We start from the raw sequence: 10,658 nt of genomic DNA, 5'->3' as shown, positions 1-10,658 counted from the left end.
TGCGGCGAGTCTGCCCACAGCACTGAAGCCAACTGAATGCCCGCGCCCTGCCAGCGCTATTGGACCGGCATCCAACCGGAGTGTAGTGCTCCCCATTAATTTCTTCTGGAACAAGGTTTGGATCAGAAATGTTTTTTTACTTCTTATACCACCTGAGAGGATTGGCTTGTATGGAGCGCTGCCAGATGTTAGATCTGGAGGAGGGCCAGTATATTCGCCAGTATTATTTAGTTTTAGTTACATGAACTGAAGGGGAGGATTTCATCTTTAATTCGGATTCGTGGAGGCAACTAAGCCCCCCCCGCCTCCTTCGAAAATTGGCTTTAAATATTTGTTTTTTAATTTTCGGCTACAAACTTGAAACCAAATTACTTTTTAAAATTAGTGGGCCTAGAAATTCCACAACCTTTTCCCTCCCCTCAGTTTCATAAAAAATTACCTGTTAAAATTTTTAGATTTACTACTGCCGTAACCTGATATTATGTTATTTAGTATATTATATTATTTATTTCTTATGTTATTGTTTCTATTTATTATGTTATTGTCTTTATTGGAATTCTATTGATTGTTGTTATTTAGTTATTAAGTTACGCGGTGCACCGTGGTGCTGAAGTAATTGTATTTTGCATGGAAATGTTTGCCACCTATTAATTATATATCATTTACTCGAAATCTTGTCTCTCTTGTCTCTCTTTGTCTCTCTTCCCACTAGTGGCATGTGATTATTTTTTTTTTATGATTTGCTCCGAGTTTGGGAGGGGCACGCTTCCGAGGCCTCCTGTCTTTTTCGCTAACTCGGAACAGTATTCTTAATTTTTTTTTTATCTCTTTTGCGGGTTTTAGTAGTGACCGTTCAAAGTTAAAGAAGTATAGAACCCGACGTGAGTAAATATATATAAACATAATTGCTGCAAATTAGTAATTCCGACTAAGTACCGTCCCAAGGGTAAGTCTTCCCAAAATTAAATGATTCATTGAAATATAACAAATATAAAAATGTGATTTAGTAATGCGTGTTTTATCATTGAATACAAAATCTTTACCTAAGCCTTATAGAATATCTGAGTTTAGCCTCACGTGTTTTCACAAGAACCCTAAAGCCCTTTCTTAAAATTACGTCGTTGTTTTGTCAATCCGTCTGAACGATAATCCTTCATAGAAAGGACCGAGACATTTGAAACTAAATAGGTTCTCGGACTAAGGAGGAATTTTATTGATATGGGTTCAAAATACCAAAGGACAACAAAGTTGCAGAGAGTTTTTAATCAAAGGTTAGATTAGGCAGAACATTCCAACAGCCATTGCATATCAGAAACAAATGAGCCTCATAACGTGTTGTGTTTTTTTGGCATTTTTGTACAAATAATTCACATGAAAAAAGGAAAATGTTTGAGGTTTCGATAGCAAACTTTTACTAATCTAAGGAAAAATTACAACTCGGTCTGTAACAACGTTCATTTAGATCTTTCGGGACCGTTCGATAAACCATTTTATGAGTATCAATGTGATACTTAGCTTTTAAACTAATTAAAATACTGAAATATGCTTTAGTCGGTGTAGCATTTATATTTGTTTATTAACAATATTTTTAAATTGGTATTAACCCTCTGCCTCACATCCTTTTCCAATGCCCAGTCCCACTCGATTAAACTGTGTGAGTTAATCTAACTTTGTCCTGAATTCAACTCAAGAACTAACACACTGTATATATTATAAATTACCTAAAATTGATACTGAGTTTCGTGCTGATTTATTACTTGTTATTCGATACATTGTGAGTAGCAAAAAATATATTACTTAACCATGCACATTTTCTTAACATATTTGTTTACTAAACATCTTTAAATTTTAATTTAGTAGATTCTAAAAACGTTTAACGCTACGGGCCTAACAGTTTTAAGTATAATTTGCTATAGTAGACAATACATTTTCCGTATTGGAAAGTTTAAACAATAACAAACCATAATTTAATATGCAAACATTTTATATTCAACTATTGTTATATTGAATTGATTTGTTATTTTTGATAACTGATATTATCTCAGATAACTGTTTCAGAAGCTTTTAACAGACAATTCGTCCTCGGTGTAAGGCGGAAATTGCATATTTCATGCCAAATATCTTAACTGGATTTTATGTTCATTTGTGTTTTACGGAAGCATATACATTTAAGATAAAGACTTAATAATTACTAATAGTTTATTTGTTTCTTACCTATGATTTGCTAACTGTAATATCATATCATGTTCATAATTATTTGAGTATTATTTATACATGATGTTTAAAATTAAACAAAATTTAAAATTCCAAAACTTCTATCTCGGTTAGCTTAATGTATTTATATTTGGAAGTATCTCTGGACGATCCAATTTCAGCTTCATAACTGCTTATAAAATATAACAAAAATGAGATTACATACATGTAGTTCACACTTTCTGAACATATGCCTTTTCATAACTTTAATATTGGACAGTAATATTTCACCTATATATATATATATATATATATATATATATATATATATATATATATATATATATATATATATATATATATATTTCATGTTTAAAAATATTCAATACATTATTACGCCTGGGCCTGTGCTTGTTGGCATTTCAAAATACTCTTCAATTTTCAATCCAAACAATTAAATTAGATGCCATTGTTTCGCTTTCCTTGTACATATAGTCTTGGATTATTCAGTTTACAAGATAACGTTTATCTTATCCTCGACCTGTTTGCCATATAAAAGATTGAGCAATCGGAACAATTGAGAATTTACTCACCAGAGATGTGATATACTCAAAATAATTCTTTCAAGTATATGGTACGAATAACATTTTCAACAGTTCAAAAATACTGCTTTAGTAGAATTGTCACTACATGTTTTGGGGATAAATTCCCATCGTCAGGTTTATAAAACGCAGAAGTTAAATTAAGTTAAAAATGCGTATAAATAACAATAATAAAAGATGCGATTCAATAAACAACACATTTTTGCCAAAAATAATTTTCGGCATGCATATATGGTAGGCCTACCGGACGTGCACAGCCACGTACCAAACGAGCCGGTCAGCAGCGCAAAAAATCGTTTATTGGCTATTAAAACCATGGATTATATAATTATTTCTTTATGAATATATCGCAAAATTTACTCCGTAGTTTGTTTGAAGGACTATTGAGATTATATCTTTGATTCATTCGAAATTGTACTGAACACTTACTATGGTTTTATTTAGTTAAGCATTGTTTCACTGTGGTAAAACAATACTCAAATTATATTTATAAATTTGTAACATGTCATTTTTACAGGGGGTTTAAATAAGGCATTTATTATGTTTTTGAGAGGAGAATATTTTTTAGTTAATGACATGTTATGATTATTATTTCTTCCACCTACGATTATACTCTAGTAGCTCAACGCAGGAGACGTCAGCTGACGAGGTCCGGCTCGACCGGGTAAGAGCCAGAGTTTCAGGACACATCCGCCGGAGTTCGCTTCAAGGGCTGAAGCGCCTTACAGCGGACGACTCCAGTACTACAGTACGTAAGTACGCTGTGCCTGGCTTCCTCGCTCTCTCGGTCGCTGTCTCTCGGTCGCTGTCTTTCGGTCGGTGATTGCAGTCGAAGTCGCCGAGTCGGAGTCGCCGCCCCCACACACGCCACGATAAGGTGCAAGTAAGTACGTACTTATTTACCTGCCAAAACACGCTTTTACCTGAACTTGCCTAGTCACTAACGATAGGACAAGTACGCGATATTACGTACTTAAGCTGCTAACGGAATATAATTATAGATATAAAGTGTAGCAAGAAAATAGATCAGTACGAATAGGATTAGATTCTATTACTAGTAAATAAGAGTTTGAATTTATTTTTACTTAATTTATCGATTCTTTTCGAGGCCGCTGGGTCGCTTGACGTACGTTGGCACCAGCGTTCCTGAGCTTCGGGCTAGGCGTAATTTAATTTAGTTTTACTTAGTTTATCGTTTCTTTTCGAGGCCGCTGGGTCGCTTGACGTACGTTGGCACCAGCGCTCCTGAGCTTCAGGCTAAGCGTAATTTAGTTAAGTTTTACTTAATTTATCGTTTCTTTTCGAGGCCGCTGGGTCGCTTGACGTACGTTGGCACCAGCGTTCCTGAGCTTCGGGCTAGGCGTAATTTAATTTAGTTTTACTTAGTTTATCGTTTCTTTTCGAGGCCGCTGGGTCGCTTGACGTACGTTGGCACCAGCGCTCCTGAGCTTCAGGCTAAGCGTAATTTAGTTAAGTTTTACTTAATTTATCGTTTCTTTTCGAGGCCGCTGGGTCGCTTGACGTACGTTGGCACCAGCGTTCCTGAGCTTCGGGCTAGGCGTAATTTAATTTAGTTTTACTTAGTTTATCGTTTCTTTTCGAGGCCGCTGGGTCGCTTGACGTACGTTGGCACCAGCGCTCTTGAGCTTCAGGCTAAGCGTAATTTAATTTAGTTTTACTTAATTGTCGTTTCTTTTCGAGGTCGCTGGGTCGCTTGACATACGTACGTTGGCACCAGCGTTCCTGAATTTTGGACTAGGATTGAACGTAGTTTAGTGTTTATATTAAATTTAATTTAGTTAAGTTTTACTTAGTTTATCGTTTCTTTTCGAGACCGCTGGGTCGCTTGACGTACGTTGGCACCAGCGCTCCTGAGCTTCAGGCTAAGCGTAATTTAATTTAGTTTTACTTAATTGTCGTTTCTTTTCGAGGCCGCTGGGTCGCTTGACGTACGTTGGCACCAGTGTTTCTGAACTTCGGGCTAGGCGTAATTTAATTTGATTTTACTTAGTTTATCGTTTCTTTTCGAGGCCGCTGGGTCGCTTGACGTACGTTGGCACCAGCGTTCCTGAGCTTCGGGCTAGGCGTAATTTAATTTAGTTTTACTTAGTTTATCGTTTCTTTTCGAGGCCGCTGGGTCGCTTGACGCACGTTGGCACCAGCGTTCCTTAGTTTCGAGCTCGAGTCGAGCTAGGCGTGATTTCGAGCGAGCTAGTGTTTACATTTAGTTTTTATTTAGTTTATCGTTTCTGTTCGAGGCCGCTGGGTCGCTTGACGTACGTTGGCACCAGCGTTCCTTAGTCTCGAGCTCCAGGCGAGCTAGGCGCGATTTCGAGCGAGCAAGTGTTTACATTTAGTTTTTATTTAGTTTATCGTTTCTTTTCAAGGCCGCTGGGTCGCTTGACGTACGTTGGCACCAGCGTTCCTTAGTTTCGAGCTCTAGGCGAGCTAGGCTAATCGTTTTTATTTAGTTTATCGTTTCTTTTCGAGGCCGCTGGGTCGCTTGACGTACGTTGGCACCAGTGTTCCTTAGTTTCGAGCTCGAGTCGAGCTAGGCGCGAATTTGAGTGAATTAGTGTTTACATTTAGCCTTTATTTAGTTTATCGTTTCTTTTCGAGGCCGCTGGGTCGCTTGACGTACGTTGGCACCAGTGTTCCTTAGTTTCGAGCTCGAGTCGAGCTAGGTGCGAATTTGAGTGAATTAGTGTTCGCATTTAGTTTTTATTTAGTTCATCGATTCTTTTCGAGGCCGCTGGGTCGCTTGACGTACGTTGGCACCAGCGTTCCTTACTTTCGAGCACTAGTCGAGCTATGTGTGATTTCGAGCGAACTAGTGTTCGCATTTAGATTTATTTAGCTGTCATTTTTTTTTGGCCGCTGGGTCGCTTGACGTAAGTTGGCTCCAGCGTTCCTCGTTTTCGAGCTTCAGTTGAACTAACAACTGTCGTATTAGGGGACGTTTAGGTGGTGGAACAGTCATCCTAAAGCAAATGCTGACGCCTTCCCTTTATTCCCTTTCGTTTCCGAGTCTGCGATGATGAAAGCATGTTGATCCGTTGATCATCGGTGCTGTATTTGCTTCGGCTTTTGGTTTTGCATTAATTCGGTTCTGAGCTGAACTTGGAAACTACCTCTCCCTTTCGAACCCTGGATTTTACCCCTCTCGACTGTTCTATCCGGAGTCTTAGGGTTATATATTTTTATAAACTATCCCTGACCCGATTAAACGTTATAAATTTGGCGCCCGAACAATTGGACGAAATTAAACGATAGTTTTCTGAAAATTTAATTTAGTTTTCTGATTATTTAAGGAAATTAGTTTAAAATGTTTGAAAACGTTGTATTTTGCAAGTTCTTTGCAGTTTTACGCTGGCTGTTGGGAGTATTTTATATTTTGCCAACCTCTAACAAAAGGGCTGATTTAGATAAGGCTAACGATACTAAGGGTGATAAAGATACCCCTGTAACATTTTCAACAGAAACTCGACCTTCGGCCACACTTAATGTTCCCACTAGGCAACCGGAAACAATAAAAGATAAATCCCAAACGGAAAATGACCCATATGTTGGATGGGTCTATCGCTTAGACAAAACCCAACTACGCAACGAATTATTAAAATACAATCTTGATAGTGAGGGAAAAGTTGACGAACTAAGAAAACGATACGTAGCATATTTACGGTCGGATAAATTAACGACTTCAGAGCATGAGGTCGAGAACGAAAATAATAGGATGGACTATGCGGGCGTATTAGGAGGCAATTCCGTATCTCAAACCCGCAGGATACTGAGCAACAACGAGCAAAACGAAAGCATGGCTCTTCGTGAAATTCTTGGACTCCCTCCTAACGCTGACAGCAGAACCCTAAGGGAAATGATTTTATCATTAAAAACCAGTAGGGAATCCCGGCCTACAGCTCATGGCACGATGGGAACTCCGCACGCAAACGTAGTACATAGCTATCAATCGATGTTAGCAAGCTATTCACTTCCGACGTATACAGAAGCGAATGCTGTCGGATTACAAAAACAGTCAGGTGGTTTCGATCGGCAGAAAGATTCGCCTAACTTATGCAACCTAGTAAGAAAATGGAATCTTCGTTTTGACGGAGTGAAAGGACCGATCTCGTTCTTAGAGAGATTGGATGAGCTACTCGACGCGTACGGCATTGAACGAAACGATATCCTTACAGCCTTGCCAGAGATTTTCCAAAACTCTGCACTTCTGTGGTATAGGAACAATAAAGACTTATGGAACAATTATGTGGATTTTCGGAGGGACTTTGAAACACAGTTTCTTCCTTCTGGATACAAACAAAATCTTGATGACGAGATCCGGAAGCGTACACAAGGTCAAGAGGAGCAATTTAAAGACTTTGTCGTGGCTTTAATGACATTAATGCGCAGAAGAGGTTCGTTAACACTAGACGAAAAACTCAATATTTTATATTCAAACATGCGTCCCGAGTATAAACTTACGATGAAACGACAAGAATGTAGGACCATATCGGATATGATTCACCAGGCTGAGCAGTATGAAGAATATTTGAGGGCCCGAAACACTTACCGGCCTCCTCCACTGCCATCACTCGCCCTAGTGCCAGAGACGGCATACTATGCAAAGAAGAAGTGTGATAAATCTCACGAAGCGTCTGCGGTTAGCAAGAACGCCGTTACAAAGACAAAACCCACTCAAGTAGATAGGCTCATCTAGAGCTTCTTCAAGAGGTTTTTCAACGACTAAGAAGAGCAGGTCTGAAACTTAACCCTGCCAAATGTCACTTCTGCAAAACTGAACTGAAGTATTTGGGTCACGTTGTGAACGACAGGGGCATTAAGACAGATCCAGAGAAAGTTCGAGCCATTGTAGAATTTCCTAGGCCGTCCAATTTGAAAACTCTAAGAGGCTTCCTTGGTATGGCCTCGTGGTATCGGAGGTTCGTCCCCAACTTCGCATCTCTGACCACCCCCCTCACGAGACTGTTGAAGAAAGATACTAGATGGCAATGGACGGAAGAACAGGAGAGTTCATTCAAGACTCTTAAGGAAAAATTAACGACTACGCCTATCCTAGCCTGTCCTGATTTTGGACAAACGTTTGTTTTAAGAGTAGACGCCTCGGGCGATGGCCTTGGAGCATCGCTAACACAAACACAGAACGGAAAAGAAGTTGTGATTGCGTACGGTAGCAGATTGTTGACGGGAAATGAACGCAAATTCTCAGTCACAGAAAAAGAATGTTTAGCGCTAGTCTGGGCCGTAAAAAAATTTCGCCCATACCTAGAGGGATATCACTTTATCGCAGAATCGGACCATCAGGCTTTGAGATGGTTACAAAAGTTAGAGACTCCTTCTGGTCGGCTGGCCCGCTGGGTGTTGGAACTCCAGCAACACGATATGGAGATACGATACCGAAAAGGAGCCCTAAACAAAGTGGCTGACGCTCTGTCTCGGAACCCGGTATATGAGCAACAAATTGAGCGTGTAGGATCATTTACGGCTGAAAATTGTTCAGCTCAGAAAAGAAGGCAGGTAAACAGGAGACCACGTCAGGAAGGAATTACGGATGAATCCAATGATGTAGTGATGGTTGATAGGAACCTATGGTATAAAAGGCTATACAAGATGTCCACAAAGGGTGACTCAAATCTAATTATAAAAGATGGGAACCTCTATCGTCGAATAGTAGTAAAAGGAAATAACGGACGCAGACAAGCCCACTGGAAAATGTGTGTTCGTGAAGAAGACCGCCCGAAAGTACTGCAAGAAAATCACGATAAAGAAACTGCAGGTCATCTGGGTGTTAGAAAAACCGCCTTAAAGCTCTCCCAGTGTTATTACTGGCCAGGTTGGTTTCGTGACGTAAAGGAATACGTAAAAAAATGTCTGGTATGTCAACGATATAAGGTTGAACAAACGAAGCCCGCCGGGAAAATGTACTTTCGTAAGCCACAAGGTCCGTGGTATACGGTTACCGCAGATATAGTGGGCCCCTTGCCACGATCGAAGAGTGGAAATCGGTTTATACTAGTATGTCAAGATTACTACAGCAAGTGGTTAGAACTTAGTCCACTTAGATCGGCCACGGCGAATAATGTGGTAAAGAATTTCAAAGAAATGATTTTGTTCAGATACGGTGCACCCAGCGTTTTAATAACCGATAATGGGTCACAATTTGTTTCGAAAATTTTTCGGGATCTTTGTAGGGACTGGAACGTCGACTGTCAACTGACGGCCCCTTATAGTCCTCAGAGCAATCCAGTAGAACGTTCTAACCGCGTCATCAAAACCTTGATATCGCAATTCGTTGGTGAAGACCACCGATCGTGGGATGCTAAACTAAGTGAGTTTAGATATGCATTAAACACAGCGAACCACGAATCAACAAACTTCACGCCAGCCATGCTTAACTTTGGACGCGAGCTGAGACTACCTAGAGCAATATGTGGACCTGCGTTTGTGTACTCCGGCGACCAGGAAACGACTACACGAGAAGAACGACACGAACAACGAATGGAAGAATTTAAAAGGATTTATCAAAGCTGTCATCGCAATTTAGCCCGTGCCTTCCAGAGGCAGTCTCGATATTATGACCTCAGACGACGAGATCATAACCTCCGTGTTGGACAATTGGTCTGGAAAAGACATCATACCCTGTCTTCGGCTCCTGACGCGTATGCATCGAAGCTAGCGCCCCGTTTTGTAGGCCCCTTTGAAGTATTTAGGTTTAAAGGCCCAAATATCGTCGAGTTGAAAGACCGTTCGACAAACAAAACTCAAACGGCCCACGTAAAAGACGTGAAAACGTATACGGGATCCAACTGATAGAAATCGAAAGTTTAACTTTGTTCTCATTTTGTTTCCCCGAAGTGGGTGGGGGATGTAACATGTCATTTTTACAGGGGGTTTAAATAAGGCATTTATTATGTTTTTGAGAGGAGAATATTTTTTAGTTAATGACATGTTATGATTATTATTTCTTCCACCTACGATTATACTCTAGTAGCTCAACGCAGGAGACGTCAGCTGACGAGGTCCGGCTCGACCGGGTAAGAGCCAGAGTTTCAGGACACATCCGCCGGAGTTCGCTTCAAGGGCTGAAGCGCCTTACAGCGGACGACTCCAGTACTACAGTACGTAAGTACGCTGTGCCTGGCTTCCTCGCTCTCTCGGTCGCTGTCTCTCGGTCGCTGTCTTTCGTTCGGTGATTGCAGTCGAAGTCGCCGAGTCGGAGTCGCCGCCCCCACACACGCCACGATAAGGTGCTAGTAAGTACGTACTTATTTACCTGCCAAAACACGCTTTTACCTGAACTTGCCTAGTCACTAACGATAGGACAAGTACGAGATATTACGTACTTAAGCTGCTAACGGAATATAATTATAGATATAAAGTGTAGCAAGAAAATAGATCAGTACGAATAGGATTAGATTCTATTACTAGTAAATAAGAGTTTGAATTTAGTTTTACTTAATTTATCGATTCTTTTCGAGGCCGCTGGGTCGCTTGACGTACGTTGGCACCAGCGTTCCTGAGCTTCGGGCTAGGCGTAATTTAATTTAGTTTTACTTAGTTTATCGTTTCTTTTCGAGGCCGCTGGGTCGCTTGACGTACGTTGGCACCAGCGCTCTTGAGCTTCAGGCTAAGCGTAATTTAGTTAAGTTTTACTTAATTTATCGTTTCTTTTCGAGGCCGCTGGGTCGCTTGACGTACGTTGGCACCAGCGTTCCTGAGCTTCGGGCTAGGCGTAATTTAATTTAGTTTTACTTAGTTTATCGTTTCTTTTCGAGGCCGCTGGGTCGCTTGACGTACGTTGGCACCAGCGCTCCTGAGCTTCAGGCTAAGCGTAATTTAGTTAAGTTT

This window comes from Homalodisca vitripennis, chromosome 2, assembly GCF_021130785.1.
Source record: "Homalodisca vitripennis isolate AUS2020 chromosome 2, UT_GWSS_2.1, whole genome shotgun sequence".
Taxonomy (NCBI): domain Eukaryota; kingdom Metazoa; phylum Arthropoda; class Insecta; order Hemiptera; family Cicadellidae; genus Homalodisca; species Homalodisca vitripennis.
This window is presented reverse-complemented; position numbering follows the sequence as displayed.